General features: G+C 43.2%; 1 long non-coding RNA gene across 1 annotated transcript; it reads left to right on the forward strand.

Moving 5' to 3' along the window:
• The first annotated feature begins 13,708 nt into the window (after positions 1 to 13,708).
• On the forward strand, positions 13,709 to 25,521 carry LOC124255748. The gene is made up of 3 exons (XR_006892749.1): positions 13,709 to 13,720; positions 19,199 to 19,204; positions 25,225 to 25,521. It is a non-coding gene; the product is annotated as an uncharacterized LOC124255748 (long non-coding RNA).
• The last annotated feature ends 1,063 nt before the right edge of the window (positions 25,522 to 26,584 follow it).

Here is a 26,584-nt window from a genome sequence, read left to right on the forward strand (position 1 = left end):
CCTACTTTGTGCTTATCATTGGTTGTCTGGAAACCCTGATACATTTGATTTGTTCTGTAATGTGAAAAACTAAACCTAACCAGAAATATATTCAGATCGAATTAAGTATGTAGAATACTGAGCATTAAAAGCATAAAACACCGTGATATCACGCAAGTATTCGTTTCCAACTAATTTAATCGCTATCCATGCACTTGGAGAAAAACAACTTACTAATAAATATAAAATTTATTGCAATTTGATCATTGGAAACAGAGTTAGAAGGCCTGAAGGGATTACAAGTGATGTTGAGCGTTGCATTGTCAAACGAAACACTGACATACAATGACAGCCATTACTAACTTGTTATTTCATTGTAGGAGAATTACACACAGCAATGACCTTTACTTGTCAATGAAGCCAACGATGCATCTCTATCACAGCCCCATGGCTTGGCTGTTTGCTGGCACTCGGTTCTTGTTTGCAGGTGAAACTCGTGATCCTGGTCTTGTGTTAATCGCGTTAGATCACAGATTGATGGAACGGTTATAGACTGGGATTGAGATTTTTAAAGGATAGAGAGGCTGGAGATGGGTTCAGGGAACAGAGGATGGGATGAATGTTTCAGAGGACAGGCGGGATTGAATCAAGGATTTAGAGGACAAAAACGGTTTGACAAACGTTTTGAAGGGTTTTGGGAAAGGGATAGAGGAGTTTGAAAGACGGACATGCTGGAAACACGGCTGCAGAGGACATAGAGGATGGAGTGAATGTTCCAGAGGACAGAGAGGCTGGGATGAAGTTGAAGGACAGAGAGGCAGGGATGAAGGTGAAGGACAGAGAGGCTGGGATGAAGGTGGAGGACAGAGAGGTAGGGATGAAGGTGAAAGACAGAGAGGCTGGGATGAAGGTGGAGGACAGAGAGGCTGGGATGAAGGTGGAGGACAGAGAGGCTGGGATGAAGGTGGAGGACAGAGAGGCTGGGATGAAGGTGGAGGACAGAGAGGCTGGGATGAAGGTGGAGGACAGAGAGGCTGGGATGAAAGGTGAAGGACAGATAGAGCTGGGATGAAGGTGGAGGACAGAGAGGCTGGGATGAAGGTGGAGGACAGAGAGGCTGGGATGAAGGTGGAGGACAGATAGGCTGGGATGAAGGTGGAGGACAGAGAGGCTTTGATGAAGGTGGAGGACAGACAGGCTGGGATGAAGGTGAAGGACAGATAGGCTGGGATGAAGGTGGAGGACAGAGAGGCTGGGATGAAGGTGGAGGACAGAGAGGCTTTGATGAAGGTGGAGGACAGACAGGCTGGGATGAAGGTGAAGGACAGATAGGCTGGGATGAAGGTGGAGGACAGAGAGGCTGGGATGAAGGTGGAGGACAGAGAGGCTGGGATGAAGGTGGAGGACAGAGAGGCTGGGATGAAGGTGGAGGACAGATAGGCTGGGATGAAGGTGGAGGACAGATAGGCTGGGATGAAGGTGGAGGACAGAGAGGCTGGGATGAAGGTGGACGATGGAGAGGCTGGGATGAAGGTAGAAGACAGAGAGGTTGGGATGAAGGTGGAGGACAGTGCACGTGAGATGAAGTTTGGGGACAGGAGGGCTGGCATGAAGGTGGAGGACAGACAGGCTGAGATGAAGGGGAGGGCAGAGATGTTAGGATGAAGGTAGAGGACGGAAAGGCTTGGATGAGGACAGACAATATACAGGGAAGGTTTTGATCGTCAAAGTAAGTTTGTTGAGAGTATTTTCAGTCATTTTTTATTCTAAAGATATGTCGAGGTTTCTTTGCACTGTCTGTTTGATCTCGGAGCGCCCAGACAGTGTGCGCAGTACAGAACCCTGCATGTTTCAATACCGAGGCGCTTATGCTGGAACAACGTGTTATACAGCAGCGCCATCCTGCACGTAGTCACCTTCCCCTCAACAACAGCGGCACCAACAGTTTCGAGAGGTCATGTGACATGTTACACTGGTTTATGGTCCTGAGAATCGTCGTAGAGTAGTCGCACAAAGACGGGCCTTATTCAAGGGTCAATTACTCCCAGCTAGTCGAGCTGAGGGTTGTTCATTACTATAGTAACTCCTGTTAGCGCGGCATGCCGGGAGATTCCGGAGGTAATTGAGTGTAAAACGGATTCTTGTGCCCTCTTCAGGAAATTGGGTATTGGATCTCAATAGCTCTTTTCTTAATACTCGTCAAAATAAGGAGTAATGTGATTCAGCGCAGTTTGGAGAGGTGTTTAAGGTGGTAAAAAAGCCGATTAGCGTCTCATTGATACATATTCTCATAGTCCCAACGTTCCAGCGCGAACAAAGAACACATCAAGAGCAACATGACGTAGAACGTGGGTTGCCCAACACACAAACATATTGGTACCTCTGTTGATTCAGATGGAAGTTTGGATGATAAACAGCACGTGACTGAGTCAATAACCAAGCGGAAAGGGGAGTGGGGGCATTGACCATAGACTCCCACACTACTGCCCTTACGATGGGACATCACAGGGCATTTCCTTTAAGAAATTACTGCCGTTAATTATAAAAGGCATACTGGTCATAACTACAATAAAGAGCCGGAATGTTATTTGAACATTGATGTAACACAAGTAACAAACACCGCTCGGCATGATTCCTCTCAATACGCGTATATTGATTATGTATACATCATCTTTGCCTTGTTACTTTATTTTACATATATCAGGCCCATGGTAAGGGTGTGCCGAAATAGTATCATTATGTGTATCTTATATATACTTTTGTGTTGAGATTAACGCTGTGTCACCTAGCACGTTATAAATCGCTCTATCCAGCTGAGATGACACATGTTGTGGTTTGCCGGAACCTGACATAGACTGATCTCGGTAATGTATTTCTTAACTCAGTTATCTCCATCAAGTATTCCCGACGTTCTTCAAAGCCTTAATTCTGTTTCACTGACCTAGGCATCACGTTTCCAGCTTCTGCTCCACTCTTTGCAACAGGGAACAGCGGCCTATCATACTAGATATCAAAGAAATGGACGTATAGCATGCGGAGATATGGATGAATACTGGGAGTTTTTTGCGAATGAAAAGAAAGATTTCAAGCATTCTAACTGACAAGAACAGCCAAGTCGGTGTCTACTGTCAGGTTAACTCAAGTCTTGTTTGAGTTGCCATGGAGACCCATTTCATATAACCTGAATCAGATAGTTTTGTTTCAAATTATAATCGATTTCAGGTGACATTGATTAAATAAACTGAAGCAGATTTTATGAAGCGACCGCCGATGAAACTCGCTCCCAACTGCTGTGAAGCGATTAAAGCGACAAAAACGTGTTTGTGGGAGCGTCACGGTTAAACTAAGGAAATCTCCATCTTCCCCTGGGGCTGTGATTATTGAAATTCAGGCTATTTGTCTATTTATCTGCACACAGATAAGTGCCACCCTCATTCAGCTCCATGCCTAATAGACCGTTCTATTCCAGAATAGATGAATGTTGCAAGGTAGATGGTTCTTGCAAATTAGATTGTATTTGCAGAATAGATCATTGTTAGAACGTGGATCGTTGATGCCGAGTAGTTGTCTGTTGCAGAGAAGATGGTTGATGCACACTAGATGATTGTTGCAGTGTAGATGATTGGAATAAATCAGTTGGTTAGTGCAGTGTAGATGGTTGCAGCGTAGATGGGTGTTGCAGAGTAGATGATTGTTGCAGCGTAGATGGATGTTGCAGAGCGGATGGATTTTGCAGAGTGGATGGATGTTGCAGCGTAGATGGGTGTTGCAGCGTAGATGGGTGTTGCAGAGTAGATGAGTGTTGCAGAGTAGATGAGTGTTGCAGAGGAGATGGTTGTTGCAGTGTAGATGGTTGTTGCAGCGTAGATGGAAGTTGCAGAGCTAATGGATGTTGCAGAGTGGATGGATGTTACAGAGTAGATGGGTGTTGCAGTGTAGATGGTTGTTGCAGTGTAGATGGGTGTGGTGGAGAGATAGATGTTGCAGATTAGCTAACTGACGCAGACTCGAAGCAGTGGCCACGGTGATGCTGGCTTGTTATGGTAATGAGCAGTGTTTAGGAGGAGATGGGCGTTGCAGAGGAGATGGTTGTTGCAGTGTAGATAATTGTTGGAGTGTAGCTGATTGTGGTGGAGAGATGGATGTTGCAAATTAGATGATTGTTGCAGTGTAGATGATTATTGCAGTGTAGATGGGTGGTGCAGTGTAGATGATTGTTGCAGTGTAGATGATTGTTGCAGAGGAGATGATTGTTGGCGTGCAGATGATTGTGGTAGAAAGACGGATGTTGCAGATTAGCTAACTGACGCAGACTAGGAGCCCTGGCCACGGTGATGCTGGCTTGTTATGGTAATGAGCAGTGTTTACACGGCTCCAATACTTAACGCGCATAAGAAGTACAGGGTATGGATAATTCTAATTTAGTTTGCCTTGACTTTGATGTAACACATGCCAGAAAAAAGAAGCAATTTGCAGTTTAAACTTTAGAAGCTAACTAACACGGTCCGCGGCGAGTGTTATCTGTTAGAATGCTGCTGTATAATTACATGTATATTGGAAAATGTTCCCGTTTCCAGAAATCAACAAATATATTTTGATGAAAATAGAAAGATGGATTGCAAAACAATGATGAATAGTCGATGTAATATCTCTGGTAATGGGCGCATGTGTCTTGGTATAGGCGATACAGGCTTTCACGCGGGTTCGTAACGTGACAAGTATATCGTAACTATACTCAATTCCGAGCATCAGTGGATCTAGAAGGAAGTGGGGAATTGCGGACAGTTTTCACCCCTCCCCTACATCCATACACACAACTAGACAGATTCAGTTTACGGTATCCAAAGAAATACATTATAACTGAATTATTATGTTTAAGTTTAAACTGACGGCCACCAAACACGATATATCTAGTGAACGTTTTACTTACATCTGTTATCATGTACGTAATGCTGTAAGCACGAGGGTGAGTATTGCGATAGCGGTTTAATTCAGAGAGTGAATTGGGCTTACCGCAAACGATGTACTGCTCTTTGCTGCATCCGCTGATGATACATTTGTACATACTACTGTTTCTTAATATGGACATCATGGTGTTGTTTACTTGTTTCAGACCAGTATGACGGGTGGTCGAATGGCGAAGAAGGTGCCAACACAATTGATGCTGTGAAGAGGTGAGTCATGCAAACTCACCCTCATACCCTACCATTTAACCAACCCTTGCACCTCACCCTCGTACTTAACCCTCGTACCCAACCCCATTCTCTCCTCGTAAACAACTGGCTCTGTGATTGAATGAGCCCACAAAAACGTATCCTCGCACCTGATCACGTACCTCACCCTCGTACCTCACCCTCGTGCCCCACCCTGTTCTTCTCTCGCTCCCTACAGAACTGACGGTGTGGAGAGGTGAGTCACCCAACCTCACCTCGTACCTCACCATCCTACTTCGCCCTCGTACCCAACCCCGTTCTCTCGTCGTACCTCGTCACTGACGCTGTGAAGAGGCAAGTCACCCAACCTCACCACGCACCTCACCCTCGTCCCCAACCCCGTTTTCTCATCGTACCCCGTCACTGACGCTGTGAGTCACCCAACCTCACCACGCTCCTCACCCGTACGCCACCCTCGTCCCCAACCCCGTTCTCTTATCGTACCCCTCCTCCACTGACGCCGTCAAGAGGTAAATCACGCAATCCCACCCCATATTCAACCCGTCCTGCCCCAAATACAGCCATTGTTCTCCACGCGTGCTGAGTTCGACACATGGGACATATCTCCACATCTCCAGGTCGTGATGTGTCGAGGCGGTCAGGCATCATATGTCCAGTCGTCCAAGTGTCCGTGCTGTTGACGGATAACGGGAACGCCGACTACTGAAGGACTGTAGTCTCCACTGCGGAGCACGCCACAGATCAAGAGGCCCTGTCAGAACTAATCCGCACTACGCTCTGTCTACAGAGAACACACAAAAACTCCATTTGTGCCTGTTATCTTTCATAAAACCTCACTTCCTGTTCGGATCTGTGCTTCCACTTAAATGGCGTTAGGCAGGTTATTGAGATGACAGTATTAACATCCCCCAGCGTTAACGGCTGTCACTGTTGTGGTGTTTTGTCACTTTAGTGCTGATCTGCCGTCACTGACAACGCGCCGGGATCACCGTTGCATCAACGGTTTTCACTTTGACGCTGCGTGGAGACGTGGAGGGCAGGAGATTTCAACACATTCAAAACAGACACAATTACTGATGTTAGGAATTGGTTGGTCATGGGTTGGTCGGTGGAGGTGGTGATGGGGTCGGGATGGTTGGTGATGGTTGGGTTTTAGGGTTAACATGAGGGCGTGAAGTGTAAGGTTTTAGCAGGGTAGAGTGACGTGTAAGGGTTTAGCAGGGTGGAGTGAAGTGTAAGGTTTAGCAGGGTAAAGTCAGATGTAACGGTTTAGCAGGGTAGAGTGAAGTGTAAGATTTTAGCAGGGTAGAGTAAAGTGTAAGGGTTTAGCAGGGTAGAGTGACGTGTAAGGGTTTAGCAGGGTAGTGTGACGTGTAAGGGTTTAGCAGGGTGGAGTGAAGTGTAAGGGTTTAGCAGGGTAGAGTGACGTGTTATGGTTTAGCAGGGTGGAGTGACGTGTAAGGGTTTAGCAGGGTAGAGTGACGTGTAAGGGTTTAGGAGGGTAGAGTGACGTGTAAGGGTTTAGCAGGGTGGAGTGACGTGTAAGGGTTTAGCAGGGTGGAGTGACGTGTAAGGGTTTAGCAGGGTAGAGTGACGTGTAAGGGTTTAGCAGGGTGGAGTGACGTGTAAGGGTTTAGCAGGGTGGAGTGACGTGTAAGGGTTTAGCAGGGTGGAGTGACGTGTAAGGGTTTAGCAGGGTGGAGTGACGTGTAAGGGTTTAGCAGGGTGGAGTGACGTGTAAGGGTTTAGCAGGGTGGAGTGAAGTGTAAGGGTTTAGCAGGGTGGAGTGAAGTGTTTAGCAGGGTTTAGCAGGGGTAGAGTGACGTGTAAGGGTTTAGCAGGGTAGAGTGACGTGTAAGGGTTTAGCAGGGTAGAGTAAAGTGTAAGGGTTTAGCAGGGTGGAGTGAAGTGTAGGAATTTAGCAGGGTGGAGTGACGTGTAAGGGTTTAGCAAGGTAGAGTGACGTGTAAGGGTTTAGCAAGGTGGAGTGAAGTGTAAGGGTTTAGCAGGGTAGAGTGACGTGTAAGAGTTTAGCAGGGTAGAGTAAAGTGTAAGGGTTTAGCAGGGTGGAGTGAAGTGTAAGGGTTTAGCAGGGTGGAGTAAAGTGTAAGGTTTTAGCAGGCTAGATTGACGTGTAAGGATTAAGCAGGGTGGAGTGAAGTGTAAGGTTTTAGCAGGCTAGATTGACGTGTAAAGGTTTAGCAGGGTAGAGTGAAGCGTAACGGTTAAGCAGAGTAGAGTGAAGTGTAACGGTTTAGAGTGAGGGTAGAGTGATACGTGGGGGTTTAGCTGGGTAAACATTTTGAGGATTCAGAAACAGGACTGAGAGCAGAAGTGAGATGATGAGATTGTTCATGTGGAAGACAGTGTGGACCACAGGGTTGTTTTCACGTGAATGAGACCACACAACCTGGACACGCTGGACAAACTGCTCAAACCTTTGACACCTCGTACAAACTGCTGTCAAGAAGCCAGTGATGAATTAACAGAAACGACTGAGTGGAGAAGCCAGAGACGAGGAACTGCCAGTAGTATCAAAGAGAAGACCGTTGTTACGTTTCGTCTAGTTTCTTGTATTATTGTCCTGGTACATGTTTTTGTAAGCGCAGCTTCCTGAGACTCCCATGATTGTGACTCGTGTATGTTTTCGTCGTTCTCTTCTTCATTTGGTGTTTTACTCTGACAAAATGCGGACTTATTTCCGCCGCCGTTGTGTCTGTTGTATTTGCATGGCAGACGAGGGTCTCCTCGACAACGACCAACTCGGAGGCTGGGGGCGCTATGTCCTCCAAGGAGGTCTCGGGCAAGCGGTGATACTTTTGTCTCGCATTACAGAAGAACGTAGGGCAAAATTATCACCGATTACCTGTGATCACCCACACCAACTACTGGAAGCGCAGACGACAAGATGGCGGTCAGTGAAACCGCTCTCGACGAGATCGCAGATATGAAACTGCTGTCGACGAGATCACTGAATTTGAAACTGTAGAGGACGAAATTGCGGACTAGGAAAGTGCAGAGACGATAGTGGGCTATGGAACTCCTAACAAGATGGCGGGCAATAAAACTGCATATGACAAGATGGCCGGCTGTGAACCTGCTCACAAGATGACGGACTATGAAACCCCTAAAATGATGGCGGACTGTAAAACGTCTGAATATGAGGCGGGCAATGACACTGCAAGATGGCGGACTACGAACCTGCTGACAAGATAACTGGCTGTAAAACCACGGACAGCGACACAGCACATGACAAGATTGGAGTCACTACGAACACAGACAAGCGAACGACTGTGGAGATATGACTATGGGTACAAGACAATGTCCAAGTTTCATCCACATCCCTTCTGTTGTGACTTTCCACTTCTCATTGTTGTGGTGATGTTTACACTAGTGGTCTTTGTGGCATTAGCGTCATGGTGTTGTTTCTCTATACAGTGTCTCTAGTATACATAGCATGTGACTTTTCTATACGGTTGAATGTGTTCTTCGTTACCACACGCACACACGTTCGCGAACGCAAGCACACGAGCATCCCGGGATACACGTACATTGCCAACCATAGAATTGAAGATACATCAACAACATCCGGGGATGTCAAGATGAATACATTCTACTAGATACCTCAGACACCTAATATATTCCCATTCTTCCTTACGAAAAGAATCCTTAAGATACAGTTACAAAAATGAGAAATTCAATTCAATACCAATTATCGTTATCAAAATAGATATGCGTTTCGTTTATCCAAGTCACGCCAGTAATTAAAAACACGTCTGTCTATACATCGCCCAGGTCGACTTACCCATCCATTTCTCGTGGGGCTCTGTAAACGTTCTTCTATATCGTCGATTTGACATTTGATACTCTGCAAATACTGCTATTCAGGTTTACAGTGGACTTTTATTTGTCATATCAGACTGCATGTCTACTTTTGACATTTGAAACATTTGAAACACAGTAGTTCTTCTAATTTGCCAACAAAATCGATGCAGCAAGAATAAAAACGGCTTGGGGAATTTGATTACTTCTTGATCCCGATCTCGCTATGTCGCTTGAAACACAGTCTGGCTGTACATGGGTAACATGTTCTGTGGGGGTATGGGGAACGGCAGGTTGCAATTCACGTGGACCGATTGTGAACATAGCAAACATTGCAATAGATGATAAAAACATTCGAGTAACACGACGTGTTTTTCGAAAAGTTCAAGGACCAAAAATATTTTAGGGGACAGAAAACAGAAAATATGTTGACGTACGCAAACTGGACCTGTTTATGTTATAGAAAACAAAACATGCGAACGTTAAACTTTGGGGAATATTTTGCACACAGAACACGCACTGAGTGAACTCAGTAAGCGAAAAATGACACATTGGTGAAATGAGTTAAGTACTACCAAAGCTTTGTCTGTGATAAATCAACCCAACCTCGAACGTTTTCCTGAACCAAACCGTGGCCTTTGGCTTCCGCTTCCTTCCTATTAATCTCACTGTGACATGGTATCGCGGCAGTGTTGACAAATGTACTGAATGTAACATAACGGATTTGTCTGCCTTCCTCCCTGTGTTTTACTTGCAAGTAATGCCACGTATTTGACTAAGTCTCCTCGACAATCAAATTACCCTCGTGTGACTTATACGTTATTTCCGAGTAATTCAATTCCCCTAGTGACCGTTGTAAGGCTTACTGACTTACATTGCCAGAGGGAGATATGTTTTGGTCTTGGGAGAGGGATGTTGAGCGGATTGATACATGCGAGACTAAAGGGGGGATTGACGGCGTAACACAGATACGAGAGGGAAGGGAGGCTACACAGTGTAGTGTATATTCGAGAGCAAGAGAGGTTATGCAGCGTAGAGATACATGCGAAAAAGGGGCTTTATAGGGCCCAGCCTCCTCTAAATATTGGAGGAAAAGGATGATAGTCTCCGATGTTTACCACTTTATTACATAATCGAGGCGAACCGGGACTCGAAACCACATAGGTTTTCGGCGTGCTCAAGGGACCCAACTCCACACAGCGAATTGCATTTGCCTCGTATTTCTGAATACATAACAGACATATTATACTATTGGCTAAAGAAGACCATTACGCGAGTCTTACACGAGGAACTACACATCCACAATATTATCCGGTACCAACCATGATTCACAAGGTATGTTTGTTTGTTGTAGGCGAGGTGGACGCAACCTGTGTTTACCATGGAGGGCTCCCTGTCCTGCAGATAAAGCGTTTTTGCACAAGTACCCATTCTTGAGGTGTTGCGGAGGCATGTCATGTGTGTGCACTATCTGGGGCAACAACTGCAAGTGTGAAAACAAGCTCGGAAAATGAGTGCAGCGTCGTCTTGCAGCGTATGCTGGCTCCCAAGGGGAGCGAACTCTAACCACTGTTGTCAGAGCAGAGCGTGTCGGGACTTAGGCCTGTTGTGTTGACGTTGATAGAGGGACTTTGGCAGAGCGGGGGTAGGTTCACTGCGGCTACTGTAGGGCTATTAAAAGTTTGTTCGTATTTTATGAGTTTGTTTCTCTGTTACATGATTGGTACACTGACTCATACATACTCGTGTGCATATTGAGTCCACACAGCGGTTATGTTGACTTCCAAAAGGTACACACTTGGCGGGTTGCACTGCTTCGTATTACTCGCCCGTGGAAGATACTGCAGTGTAGTATTTTACGGCTAATACCTCTGTCACAATGGTATTTGACCTTGCTTGAAAGCTGACAGTCATCACATTGTAGGCAGTTTCTATAATTTTATGTTGGAGAGTAATAAACAGAATGCTAAACTCGCTTCCGTGAAGTACCATTTTTATTAAGCTCATGAAAGATTTAGTATCACACTCGCTTTCGCTTGTTTGATACCAAATCATTAACTCGTTTAATAGAAATTGGTATTACACGGAAGGTCGTTTAGTATCCTCTATGTATTTGCTCTCGCGTACGTTATGGGTGCGAACACATCATGGAACTGTCGCAATCGTTGACCCATGAATCAAAACGCGGCCTGGTTTCAGCGAGTGCTCATTTCAAAAGTTAATGTATCAGTTCTAATTCTACAAATATACACAGACCAGAAGAGCCAAATATACTCAGTATAATCGCACAAATCTAGTCAGACCAGAAGAACTCACTTCTAATCGCACCAATATACTCAGACCAAAACGAACTCATGACATCATTGTCGAGTGATTGATATTATGAGCATAGGTGGGGTGGGGTATTTTCAGCTAATTCACCAAGGAGACCTCCTCCCTAGCCACTTAATCGCCACCAAAGGCAATGTTTCTATTCTAGCCCGGAAACACGAGGACGTATGACTGTATACAGCAGCAGGTGCCACAGCCTGTGCCATGTTTTGTTAACGTTTCTTGTTTAGCTCTCCACTCGACAATATCAAATCAATTTACCGATGGTCTGTAAACAATCTGGACAAGACAATCCAGTGTTTGAATTCTTCAGCATCGGTCGGTACGACGACTTGCATCGACCACGTCAGCGAGCCTGATCACGTGATCCAGTTAGTCATCACTAACGACAAGCACGGAATACTGGAAAACAGGGCCTCCTTTCACAAAGCACTAAGGTGATCGTAAGTCACTACTGACTGACTGAGTTTTGGTTTTACGCCACTTTTAGCAATATTCCAGCAACATCACGGCGGGGGACACCAGAAATGGGCTTCACACATTGTGCCCAAGTGGGGATTCAAACCCGGGTCTTCGGCGTGACGAGCCAACGCTTTAACCATAAGGCTACCCCACCGCCCCTCGTAAGTCACTAAGGTAGCCTTAGTTCAATGTTAAAGAATGGGAGTTAACCTTAGGAAAGGTTGCTTCGTGAAAGGAGACCCTGCTCTAACCAGGATCCCCCGAGGGGGGTTTATATAACACGGTATCAAATTACATTTTTTTCAATTAGACGTCAGCTCTTAGCAAGATTGTCGATGTGACACATCTAGTGTTACCAACAGATTTTGTGCTCATTAACGAGGACATTCTGTTTGATAAGCGACACACAGATTTCTGTGTGACCCGATAAACGTCAGTATATAGGCAGCTTATTAAATGGATCTGTTCTCAACGTTACCAAACTTCTACTTCGCGTTTGCTCGTTAGCTACGAAACTGAACGGGTAGCCGAACACCAAGTATGAATATACAATGCCATTTAGAAAGTGATCAGATGTAACATATGTTATATTTGGGATTACACCTTCCTAGTAAAGAACAGATTCTAGTACTTTTGTTTGGTTAAGTCTCATCTGGATTCGATAAAGTATGTTACATTTGACCATTTTCCAAATGACATTGTGTATTAACAGTTTTCGGCCGTGGGAGCCATGACAATTTACACTTATCAGAGGCGTACAAAGTCCGCAGTCTAGACTACCAGTTGTCCGAGTCAGGTGGAAGCCACGGTGGCTGAGCGGTCTAGGCGTCTGACTTTGTGTGCTGGCGATTAGGTGCCTGAATCTGAGGGTGTGGGTTCGAATCCCGGATGGGACTCAACCCATCAAAAGTACAAGAATCTGTACTTTACAAAGAAAGTGTAATCCCAAATATAACATATGTTGAACAGCAAGTATTTTCCCATGTGATACGCAGATGCCTGAAATTTGATTCCTAGACGAGCTGACTCAAACATCTCAGAGATACCCTGCCACTGAATAACATATGAGACAATTTCAGGTGATGTGCAATGAGAAAGTTGTGAGATTCGATTACCCATGATTGCACCAGTGAGCCCCACGCTCACCAGAGTTCATCAAAGTAGGAACTCTTAAAAAGTCACGATTCCTTCAAAGAAGCCATCTCTTTTATCGTGCAGATTGACTTCCGGGAGCATTGTGAATACTTTAGAGTTAAACGAAGCTAACACAATTCAATCAGATGACAACAGTAGATTTCTTCAGCATGGACGACCCGGAGTTAGCACAATCTGTAATGAACACTGCCATCTTGAACAATTTAAAGTATTCTTTATATACTCACAAACTCTAAAACCGACACATTGTCTGCAATATAATACTTTTATTGCTAATATCTTTGGTTGTCAAGACAACACAAGGCATAAAACATTCACCGACGATACTATACAAACTAAAGGCGGATTTGATCAAATCCGACAGATTGAGACATAAGGCGATGGCAATTATCTGTTTTTTATTTGTATTTGAATTCCTTCAGTAAGATTATGCAGGCGACTGGGGATAACTGAGTAAAAGTTTAGTTTCACTTCATTGAGAACATTGTTTTATTTTACCACGGCGTGTATAGCTGGATGTGGTATGTTTGTTTGGTGTAACGAGTTTGGTGTGACAAGTTGGGTTTAACGAGTTTGGCGTAGTGCAGTGTATGATTGAGTGAATGTAGTTTTACGCCGCTTTTAGCAAAATTCCAGCACAATCACGGCGGGGGACACCAGGAATGGACTTCACACATTGTGCACATATGGAGAATCGAACCAGAGTTGTCGGCGTGATGAACGAACGCTTTAACCACTAGGCTACCCCACCGCCCCGAGTTTGGTGTAACGAGTTTGGTGTCACGCCGCTTTGAGTAGTGTATTGGTTGTATCACTGCGTGTAAGCTTGTGAGGGGGATGCAGGATTTCGACGTTTGACACACTATAGTAAAGCACACAAGCACCAATTGGTACAAGCATCTACTACACGCACGTTGAGGCTGCGGGTAGCTGGACACACCCTGCAAGGTTTCTGGCGGGTTTTTGGAGGCTTATTACAGTATGGTTGAAAGCTGACGTAGATTACAAATTGATAAGTGAGCAATATATATGACGTCACATATTTATCACTCTACGTCATCAGGGCACACTTGCACATAGCGAGCTTCGCGCTGCGACTATCTGAGTTAGTGAGTGAGTCAGTCAGTCAGTCAGTATGGTTTTACGCTGATTTCAGCAATATTCCAGCAATATCACAGCGGGGGACACCACAAATGGGCTTCACACACTGAACCCATGTGGGGACTAAGCCTACATTAGAGTACGGGAATATGGGAGGCATGGTCATCGAAGCGCTAAGATCGCTTTGGGCCAACCGGTCAAGAACACTATATGCATTTCAACAAAACAGTTTCATATGGTTGACATTTCAGGTTTATTTCTCTATGAAGAGAGGTAATGTTCTGAGTAATCCCCTAAAGAATGCCTGTCCTCTATGACTGAGAGTTGGTCTGCCTGGTGCGTTCTACCCAACCTAAACATAACAGGAAAAATCAACATTTTCAAACACTATTAGACATTTATGCCCAAACTGCTTGCAGAAAACAGAAACAACCTTGAGAAATCTCTACAAAGGCACAATCAGTGTATTGAAATTGAAAATTGAAATGAAAATTTAATTAATATTGATGATACATGGAGTTCGCGAAAAGGTGAGCGTAAATAAACGTGGAGTCATCCAAGTAATAGATACAAGTACATACGCCTGGCAGTAGAAACGACAGCATGGGGCTAAACTAAAGAAGTACTAAAATCTGCACTTTACGGAAATTGTAATCCTACAAAATATTTTCATTCGTATGAAGCATCTTTTCGACCTGAAATCAATGAATATACAATGTACACTGGTCATCGCCATGGGAGACATACCTTCAGTACCTACAAACATTTGACATCAGGCGATCGTTGCATTGAAATGTATGCTTTGGTACTACTAATCAAATGTTTATGAGGCATACATTATACATTGGACTGCTCTATAAATTCATGGACTGGGGCCCGTCACTCCCACCTTTAGTCTATAGGCCATAGGTGACGATCACAAGTCTGACGATAGCTTTACTGTGAACGTCTGGAGGCGGATCGATGAATATTTGAAATGTTTCATTATACATTGAGTTCCACATTAGTGTAAAGACGATTCACTGGATATGGGGTTACCACCTCCGAGTGACATTTTATAAATGTCAAACCATATATCTGAAGATGTACACGGTGTAGTTCAACTCATCATTATATCTGATACTTACAACACCAAGCATTGAAGATGAACCCAAACATATTCCAACGCGACGGTATACGAACTTACACACAACTACACGCAGTAGGTCGACCCAGCCTTTGTGGTGCGGTGGGATGGCCTAGTGGTTAAAGCGTTCGCGCGTCACGCCGATGTCCGGGTTTGATTCCCCACATAGTGTGAAGCCCATTTGTGATGTCCCCAGCAGAGGTATTGCTGGAATATCGCAGGATGGAACACACTTTGCCTCGTTCGGAAAAGACAATAACTCCATGGCCGACGGTGGGGAACGTATGGCTGGACCAAGAACCAGAACCATGGGACCCAGTATGCTGAAACCGCGCTAAGTTAAAAACTCATGGATTACTATTTGCCTTGGTGACAGCATCGAGACTCTTCGCAATTCCAATCTCGAACTCTGATAACCAGAATGTATTATGAATTGTTTGCCGATTTACAAATACGGCCTTTTGGTACATGACGATAGCGTTCTGGTGATCATTTCTGGAGAGTGCACATAAATATGCAGCTTCTTTATTGACGTCTATATTCTCCCACGTTCTTGATTAGCATGGAGAGTTTTCTTATATATAGGTGACCGTGAGCTGTTACTGATCTCTTAGGAGCTAACATCACAACTGGTCTTAAGAATTATCTGCTTCTTCGTGCGGATTAGGGTTAAGATTAGGGTAAGGGTTGAGGTGAGATGAGCTTAAAGTCGAGATTAAGATTATTGCACGCCCTGTGCATGTTCGTGTGTGTGTGTGCGTGCGTGCGTGCGTGCGTGCGTATGCGGTTGTGTGCTAGCCGGAAACAATGGCGTTTATAGCGTATAGTTAGTGCCGCCTTTTAACATTCTGAGGCAAAGTATTCTGAATCCGAGTCGATTGGTTCTTGTATATAATTGGTATTGTTTAACGTAATTTCGTATAAAAAGTGAATGGAACCACCTACCTTACTCTCCCGGTAGACAACTGAGGTTATCGAAGTACTGTACTCTATTACCAGGCTGGACGATACATTAGATGAAGCCCTCACAATAGAGGGTTATAGACGCGTGTAACAGACCTTTCATCAAAACTGTTCACTGATAGTAAAGACACAAAGAATAAGTGAGTGAGTTTAGTTTTACGCCGCACTCAGCAATATTCCAGCTATATGGCGGCCGTTTGTACATATCCGAGTCTGGACCAGACAATCCAGTGATCAAGAGCATGACCATCGATCTAAGCAATTGGGATACTATGACATGTGACCACCCGATCCCGTTAGTCGGCTCTTACGACAAGCATGGGTTACTGAAAATCAATTCTAACCTGGATCCTCACGGGTTAAACACATAAAGAACACGTAAAGAATTCTGCTATCGGTGTCATGGAGGCTTTACTGGTACAAGCAATAGTTTCAACACAAGAAATACATATGAATGAAATCGAAGTATTTTGTGCTGTGTGTTTTGAAACTATTTTCTTTACTGTCCGCGCTACAAGAAACCTGTAGGTGTATTGGCCGAAACACCTACAGCCTTTACAGAACCCTGTAGGTGTATTGGCCGAATCACCTACAGCCTTTAGAGAACCCTGTAGGTGTATTGGCCGAAACACCTACAGCCTTTAGAGAACCCTGTAGGTGTATTGGCCGAAACACCTACAGCCTTTACAGAAACCTGTAGGTGTATTATATCCTACAGGTTTACCTCGAATGTAATGTGCTGATGTTTTGGGGGTTTTCTGGCGGAAGTGAACGGCATTTTCCTCAGACCACATAACACAAGCACAATATATGGGTATTTTGTAGTGAAACAGGGTGTAACATCAATGTTGCACAGCCCGTCCCATAAACTGACGTACAAAAGAAAGTATACACCTGGTGCTTTTGGATTAATATCCAAAAAGCGACGTAAATGTTTTGAAAAGAGTTTTTACAGTGATATATAAGTCACAGACCTTCCTAATATGTTGCCAAAACACCAAAGATATCGTGCCCAATTGCGAAGTTGCCAGTCAAAATCACAACATTTTCAAATAATCCCCAAACACCAGGTGTGTACTTTCTTTTGTACGTCAGTTTAGTTCCAAACCCATCCGAGTCTTTCGCCTACAATAAGCGTTGTGTTTATTTTCTGTTTGTTTGCTGTTTAACGCTGCATTCAACAATATCCCAGCCCCATTACGTCGGTCTGTAATCTTGATCCAGTGAACAACAGCATGAACATTAATCTACGCACTTGGGATGCCATGACATGTGTCTGGCAAGCATGGGTTGCTTAAGGTCAGTCCTAACCCGGATCTTTACGGGTAGATCGGTACAAAATACAGACTAAAGTACATAAAGTATAACATTGCATAATCCTCACTCACTATTTATCGGTAGACAGTGGGGGCTTTTCATCCGTGTATTCACACGTGTGCTGAGAGCGCAAACTCAACTGTCCATTGAAACATTTGCACGTAGTGCTTACGTGATCTTGAAACCTGTATATAACTGGTTGTTGAGCCATATTAAAGTCTTCACCGTCCATCACACAGCAGAGTGCATCTTGCCTCGTGGACAGCTGCCCGGAACGTGAATAATAAGTGCGTTGTGTACATGTCTTGAGCCAATGTACTTGATCAGGGCCCATTCGAAACATTTGTTTGACTCTTCGTGAGCATTTCATACTTAAAAGAATTTGCCCACACATTCTTGCTAATTTTGCATGTTCGTCTGTTTGCCGCGAATGTGGAATGTGAGGGTCTTTACGTATGGTTTCAAATGAATTATGAAGATCTAACTTAACCCATAATGTCTAATTTAGATTCGAAACAAAATGTTTTTCAATGTCAACTCAAACGAAGTTGGGTATCAGGTAGATATATTCACACTTTCCTCGGTCGATATGCCTTCTCCTCCAACACGCCTCTTTAAGTGTGGATCTGTGATCTATAGCATGAGCATCGATCTACGCAACTTGGATACGATGACATGTGTCAACCAAGTCAGATTGCCTGACCACCCGATCCCGTTAGTCGCCTCTTACGACAATCATGTTTCTCTGGGGCAGTACACAATCACCTTTACCAAACACCCGGTGTCTTCACTGATCGATCGCAATTCACAACACCTGCTTATGACGTAGCAGGAATTTTTCCATGACGATATTGTCTTTTGTTTGTACTTTGACATCCACGTCAAGATTCTATTAATGTTTACCTCCCACGTGTATCTAATTCAGGCAGCACGTACGGTTCAGTAACAGTCAGTTAACATTTACAGGTATCGTTGTCACTCGGCTTCCCTCAGCTGATTTAGTTTTGTAATGTATACTATTCTAGATAAAAATGTATATTTAGTTTAGTAATGGCATTGTCATGACACTAACTTCATGTTGTCAAGTGATAATAGGACGTGATAGGATGATTCCTTACTAATTACTCATATACACAAAGGTAATTACAGAAATCAAACTTAAATATTGTTAAACGAAGCAGAACTTAATGGTATTGAACTTTAAGATACCTAAATGACCACCAGTAACACTCTTCTTAGAGACAATGCCGTTAAATAAAGATATACCTGATGCCTGACCTTACTCTTGGTCATTGTTTCGTGGGCATTTATATAACCTAGTAACGTTTTGATAACCTTTTGACTTTTGGTAAATCCGATATTAAGTGCATACTTTCTTTGCCCAACAAAGAGTTTTCAATAGGAACATTTACACAAAGAAATGATGAGGCAAAACCTCCTACATCAAATGTGTTTGACTATTCAACAGTGGAGAAAAAGATAGTCGTATTATGGCCTCATTATACGAAATCACAGATAGTGAAACAATTCAGAGACAAATATTCAAACTTCATAGAAATGATCGAACTGTCGCCAATGCCAAAATGTCAGGAATAGTTATAAAAATCATTCACTATACAAGTGAATCAAGCATGCAATAATAGTTCCAATGGCAAACCCAAAGGACTAACAGAATTTATAAAAAGAAAAGAAAAAGAAATATTATCCACAAAATATATATTGTTACCAGGTGGCTTAAGCACATGTTCAGGCTCATAATATTAAAAAGTATCTTGTTCTGCAGCTGAAACTGAAAGAGTTTCTAGTTTCACATACCACCGCCAATGATACTCCTTAGTGCGTAAACTGGAAATCTACCTTTAAACTGTTATTGTGAAAGAGGCTGTTAAACCGGAGAAGGAACGTCAATACAAGTAATACACAGATATGAAGAAGGGAGATTAGACGGTAATACTTGTAAAACCTTTACTTAAGACATATGAAACCGTATGCAGATCACCCAGAAGCCATCTGTATATAACCCTAGTATTTGTCCAATAAACGATTAATTGATCACATATATAAATGGGAGCTAGTATTATGGTCATACGTTGTGATAGCCCCTACTGGAAATATGTTTAAATACCATTTACGTGGCATTTACGACAAGATGGTATTTACCTCATTGAATTTCAATACTATTGGTCGATAAAGGTATTAATATCTTTATTGACATGCCGCATTGAAATATTAAACAATATATGTCCTTAGTTATCTCAGACGTATATGTAAATTAAATACACAAGAACCGGTATCAAATGCAACGACGTCATAAAGACATAAACATGAATATATTAATCCATACAAACATGTTTGTTTGTATGTTTGCATGTTTGTACGTTTGTATGCTTGAATGTTTGTTTGTACGTATGGTTGTTTGTATGGTTGGTTGTTTGTACGGTTGGTTGATTATAATGTGTGGTTGATTGTATGGTTGGTTACTGTTTGGTTTGGTTTGGTTGGTTGTATGGATGGTTGGTTATCCTTGGTTGTATGGTTGCGTGGTTGTATGGCTGGTTGCATGGTTCTTTGGTTGGATGCATGGTTATATGATTGGTTGTATGGTTGGTTGGTTGCATGATTGGTTAGTTGGTGGGGGTTGTATCCCATAACCCCTACATGCCACTACCCCTACAGCCCAGTACCCCTACAATTAGTTAAAACAACACACGGCATTTACCTGTCTGGCATAATGAACTGACCCAAAGAGAGATTAGTGCATAGAGTATACAGATGAGATCAAGGGAGGCATTAAACTGTTCTTTAGTGTTTTGTGTCAAGGAAATTTGGGATTAGCTAAAAGTTGTTTTAGTTTCATGATGAAAGATAAACCTCTAGTGAGTAGAACAATTTTACAAATTGGATAATATGTAGGTTGTTAAATGTTGAAATTAAGTTGTTTTAGTGCCATGATAAAAGATACACAGTATTATTGAGAAGTGGAGGGAAATGAGAAGGTGAGACGAGAAAGTAAACTGAGATTGTTCGGTATAGTATATAGCTGTTTACAACAAACTAACTAACATGGATTTCACAAATAGACTTTGGTGCTGCGACAAGAAGCAGAAAGCGAGTCTTCAGGGAGATTGACAATCGCCTGTGTAGACTCAAGGAGCAGCTTTGACAGAAATCACCTCTTCAGTTCTTGGACGCCGTCGGCTATCTGCTTAAGCTGGGATAGATTGAAACACTGAATGTTCATAGACTGAAACACTTGACACAAATGACTATGTTAACATTGAATGTTAACAATTAATTGTTAATGTCCATCAAAGAATCATGATGACGAATTATGGTTAATTCTTATTAAAATCTTGATGATGACAAATGATGATCACTTTTCATTAAAATCATTCTCTCAACCTTTTAGTTGTGTGTTGTTATGTCTCTTAAGTGGATTAGTCCATTGTGTGGAATAGGTCTGACTGACTGAGTTTTGGTTTTACGCCGCTTTTAGCAATATTCCAGCAACATCACGGCGGGGGACACCAGAAATGGGTAATAGGTAACAGGCAGTGGATTAACAGTGCAACAGACCGTAAACTATGTTGTTATAAGCTGTAGGGGTGGTGGCATGTAGGGGTAATGGGGGATTACCTTGGTGGGTTGTGTTGTGTTGGTTGGTTGGTTGGTTGGCATGTTCGTTGGTTAGCGCTGCACTCAGCAATATTCAAACTATATGACGCTACTCTGAGTCTGGAGCAGACAATCCAGTGCTTGACGTCATGAGCAGCTACTGCCCAAATGAGACATCATGACATGCCTAAACTACGCCCGATCTCGTTATTCACAATCACGGGTTGCTGTAGACCAATTTTAACCAGTATCTTCATGGTAAAGTTGTTTGGTCAGGCATACATGTCACACTGATGGTATGTGTTGCTTTAAGGGTACATGGATATACATATAATATGAACATCTTGGTATGCCGAGAATAAGGTCTATTAATTTAGTTATCAATATAAGAATAAGTAAATATGTTGTGAGGCGGAATAAAAAAACACTGTGGATTTGATTAAATTCATTATACACACATGGCCTGAAGAAACACTTCAGAAGTGACGAGGGAATGCGATTATGTTGAAGAGTTTGTTAATCTAAGTTAAATTAATAACATGTGGACAAAATATAACCAAACATGGATACTGTAAATATTTGTCCATCTGATCACATTTTATGAGGGAAAAAGATATATACGTTGCTTCCAGACAGAGTAAAGATATGACAATTCTCTCTTCCAAATGCCGTGTAAAGTATTAGAGAACATCAGGGCTCATTACACCCATAAAAAAATAATCTAATTAGATTTGAAACATGACTCTCCAGAACAAGAACTAAATTTACAACAAAACTTAACTTGCGGCTTGCCATATACACTAAATTAGAGCTTAGTGATAAAAAGTATAATTTTAAAATTAAATTCCTGGTTTTCATTCCAGAATTCCGAAAAGTCTCATTTAATTAATGTTTTGAGCAAATTCACATTGTGAGCAGTGTTTCCGATGAAAATGACATGTTATCCTATAGCGGAAGAAACACCCGAAATAGTGCAGCTTGTAGGCACGTAAGTATTCTTAGGCTGAATTACGAGCACTTGGTGACGACAGACTTTGGATCAACATCATTGAGAATCATAGATTTAACCTACAACTAGCAGATCCTGGTAGTGATACGGGAAGCAACTCCTAATAGATAAGTGCTGCGTTTTAGATCACTAATTTCGATGTGGATGAAACCAGTACGTACATTGCGGTTTGTCAGTTGTGTTCTGGCCAATGGGAGCATCTTCTTTTGGGTAGATAAGAGTTAAACCAAGTGTTCATCTGAAGACTTTTAAGCAACGATCTGTTTCTCACATTGTGACATTTCGTGATCTGGAAGTCTGCATCTGTTTCTTGTTTCACAGACAAGACCAAGTCAGACCTCCGCCAGAATTTCTTTCCGCCACATCTTTGATTGAGTTTGTACTCGAAGAAGTCCACCTGACACTGACACGTGTCTTTTGTATGCAACACCTAACCTTATACTGTCAGATTGCTGTAGAAGTTCACCACAAAGAAAGTGCTCACAGATAAATGCAGATTTCTTCCTCGGGTGACAGCTGAAGGAGGTATTTTTGTTCTGTATAACTTCTGGGGATCCCGAAGTACAGCGAAAGAAGTTGGTTAATGTATTCACGAAGTTGTTTGTTATTACTTGTTTATAACACCGTTCTCGGCAACGTTCCCACTATCTGACAACTGTAGCGAATCAGTTATTATTAGCAGCAATCTACGTCATCAAGTCACAGAGTTTGACCACCTGATCCACTTAGACGCCCCGGGCTACTGACAAAGTATTGTACTAATTGTTCCTGACCGGGGTTAGAATTGGTCTTCAGCAACCCATGCTTGTCGTAAGAGGCGGCTAACGGGAGCGGGTGGTCAGGTTCGCTGACTTGGCTGACCCATGTCATCGTGTCCTAATTACGTAGATGGGTGTTCATGCTGTTGATCACTGGATTGTCTGGTTTACACTCGAATATTTACAGACCGCAGCCATATAACTGGAACATTGCTGATTGCGTTAAACAACGAACCAATCAACCAACCAGATGACGTGATTCATATCGGCGAATGAACGCCATATCGCCCAGTCATCAGCACTTGTACATGCCACTACAACTTCAAGAACGTTCACATCGGTCGGGTAGCTTTGCGGTTAATGTGTTCGTCATGCCGTTCGATTCCTAACGATTCCTGGATTGTCTGGTCCACACTGGAATATTTACAGACCGCAGCCGTATAGCTGGAATATTGTTGAGTTCGGCGCAAAACTGAGCCAGAAACAAAATCGGGATTCGAGTCCATCATCACTCACGCCTCATCATCACACACGCCGAGTATGCCCAAGGGACGCAACTCTGCACAGCGAAAGATGGAAAATCAGACGACTCTGCCAGACGTAACAGTTGGGATGGGTTTTGACGCGTATATGGAATATGTCCACAACTCAGTCACGTCGAGACGGGTTAGTGATAGGGTCAGGGTGACATGTTCGTAGAGTAAGTGTTATGGCTACAGCTTTGTCGCTGAATGGATTCCACCACTCTGTACGGGTTTGTAACAGTATCAGGGTATATACCACAGCTTAGACGGATTAAGGACAAGGCACTCTACCTTAGCCACAATACTAGCTACAGTCTAGACGGGATCAAGGGATATATACAACAGCCTACAAGAGTCAAGGAACGGACGATCTCGGGACGGCAGTCAGAGAGGCCAGAGCGGGTTTTGCCACCAGACACAGATTTGGCTGAAGGCTCTATTGGAAAATGTATGACATCGTCTGGAGGGTTATTGTAGCTATGTATGTCAAAGTCCACACAGGTACTGTTCAAGTACCTGTGTCTGCTAGGCGTGTACATTGAGGAAACTGCATGCCACAGGCGAGAGGGGTATGTTGAGGACTGTATGCCACAGGCAAGAGGGGTGCGTTGAGAACTGTGTGAAACAGGCTTGGCAGGGTACGTTGTGGACTGTATACCACAGGATTGGCTGGGTACGCTGAGGACTGTATACCACAGGATTGGCAGGGTACGTTGAGGACTGTATACCACAGGATTGGCAGGGTACGTTGAGGACTGTATACCACAGGATTGGCAGGGTACGTTGAGGACTATATACCACAGGCTTGGCAGGGTACGTTGAGGACTGTATACCACAGGATTGGCAGGGGACGTTGAGGACTGTATGCCACAGGCTAGGGGTATGTTGAGGACTGTATACCCCAGGCTAGAGAGGTATATCGAGGACTGTATGCCACAGACTAGGGGGTATGTTGAGGACTGTATACCACAGGTTAGAGGGGTATATCGAGGACTGTATGCCACAGGTTAGGGGGTATGCTGAGGGGTATATTGTGGACTGTATACCACAGGCTAGAGGGGTATATTGAGGACAGTATGTCACTAGCTAGAGGATTATGTTGAGGACTGTATACCACAGGCTAAGCGGTGTGTGTTAGGGAATGTATGACGGCTGTTTACATAGCTGTTGCAAATTTTGCCCATTGAACTGTACGTTTGTGATATTTACTGAACAACTTCTTTGGGGGAATTTACTATGATCGTGTGAGGTCTTTCTGCCATCAGGAGGTCTTACGTTTGAAACATAAGACCTTGTCATTGCAAAGGTATCTCTTTTAGAAATTGACAGGATTTGATGTTTAACACTTTCAACAATTTTCCATTTACTGCATCACAAGTTTGGTCATGTGATTGCAGTGAAATCGGCGAGCTACGACTGGTACCGGCGAACAGTTGAATAGTGCACCTTTCTTTACCGCAGATCTCTACGACGGAGAAGATGTCGAACCAACGTCTAACTACTTTGCTACATCCCGTCCCCTTTACTGAGTGAAACCTAATTCGTTGATCTTCTTGGGAATGAATAAAACACCACATTTATTCAGTTGACATATCAGAGGAAATTCAGTACAATGCAGAGGTTTGTGTTTAGTCCCGATGGTATCACAGATTCCATGTGTGATCTGGCTGATGGCAAGGTGCTAGGTTTGGGATCATCGATCTGTTTGTCCTATTCACACACAATAGATCTGATACACAGGCCTTTTGATCTGCAGAAGCTTATACATCCTCACTGCTGCGATGTCCTTATTAAACATGAAAGCAATATATACACAAAGAACTTAGTTAAGCACCCCCTGACATATCTCACAATTGTATGAGCCCCGATCTTAACCCTTTCTGCACAGGGACATGATTGGTCGTCTTGTGCAACAAAGGGATTCTCCTGTACAGAACCATGCCCAATTGGAAGCTGCTTTACATGAGAAATGGCGTAGACTGTCCCTTCAGAGGATCAGGAGGCTGACAGGGGGTATGAGGAGGAGAGTGCTGGCTGTCATACAGTCACATGGTGGTTACACTTGGTATTGACATTGAATCGTGTAAGGCACGCAAAATGACATTTTGAATGTTCACATTCACCAATGAATTCAACATTAAACATTCCAGGGCCATACTTGTACAGATATGGTTTTGTATGAAAATCAGTGTTTTTAAAATGAGCAATCATCATCATATAATCAACATAAATTCCAATCATTTTGTCATTTTGTATGAGTCAAAGGATCATATGGGTCATAAAAACTTATGTTTTTCCATCGTGGTCCCCACGAGAAGCTTTATGTACGTGTTGAAAACCTATCATTGCAAAAATACAGGGGGTGCTTAATTAATTTCTTTGTGTAATATTATCGCATGCAGTAATTTTCCATTATTACCAGAAGGACTTCGAAGAAGAAAATACGCCAGTCATTGGGTCACAGTCCGTTATTTCCCACTGCTCCGTGACAAGTCCAGAGCTATTATTATTGCTTGAAAAGTAGATTTACGTTTAGGTTCTTGCTTGTTTGTTCACAAATCCACCCCAGCTCGAAACATTCCCAAACAACCCGTATGTCATGTACCCGGATGTGTACCTTTCAGCGGATGTGACCCTTAAAGTATGGGCCTTCTATCAACCTTCGAAAACCAACTGCCCGGCAGAGACGTTTCACTGTCCGTTTTAAGGTGTAGTGACTCTGGCACTCGTGAAATCTACGGATCTCCCTGCACTTCCTTAAGTGGTGTAGAGTAAAGCATCCCCATCCTGTCCAACACTCTTGCTGAAATGAAATAGGTAACCTCGGATTTAATGAGGATAGGAATTATTCGTATGCTAGTTGAGTCACGATTTCAGTGTTTGCTACTGGAGTTATCCTAACAATGTATTACCGAAGTTCTATAAGAATAGCATGGCCCCGATCCACATAACGTTCGTAGCCTATGATAAACTATAGAGTTACGACAGGTCGTAACGTTACGAACGCTTTGTGGATGGGGACCCAGGCTAGTAAATCAAGGAGACTTACGATTTTGCTTTATCTCTAGTTTTTAAGTCACCTCTGCATTGGCACACTTTACGAAAAGCGCTGTAAGATGTTTTGAGTTTCTACTTACTTCAGATTCTTGTCTTTACTGTGTTTAGAACTGTACGGCCAGACGGGTTATGTTTGGGAAGGTATGGCGTTTGTGTTGGTGATAGCATATATCAGTGCAGGCGGCTTATAT

Source organism: Haliotis rubra, unplaced genomic scaffold (assembly GCF_003918875.1).
Source record: "Haliotis rubra isolate DU_JTF1 unplaced genomic scaffold, ASM391887v1 Scf608, whole genome shotgun sequence".
Lineage (NCBI taxonomy): Eukaryota > Metazoa > Mollusca > Gastropoda > Lepetellida > Haliotidae > Haliotis > Haliotis rubra.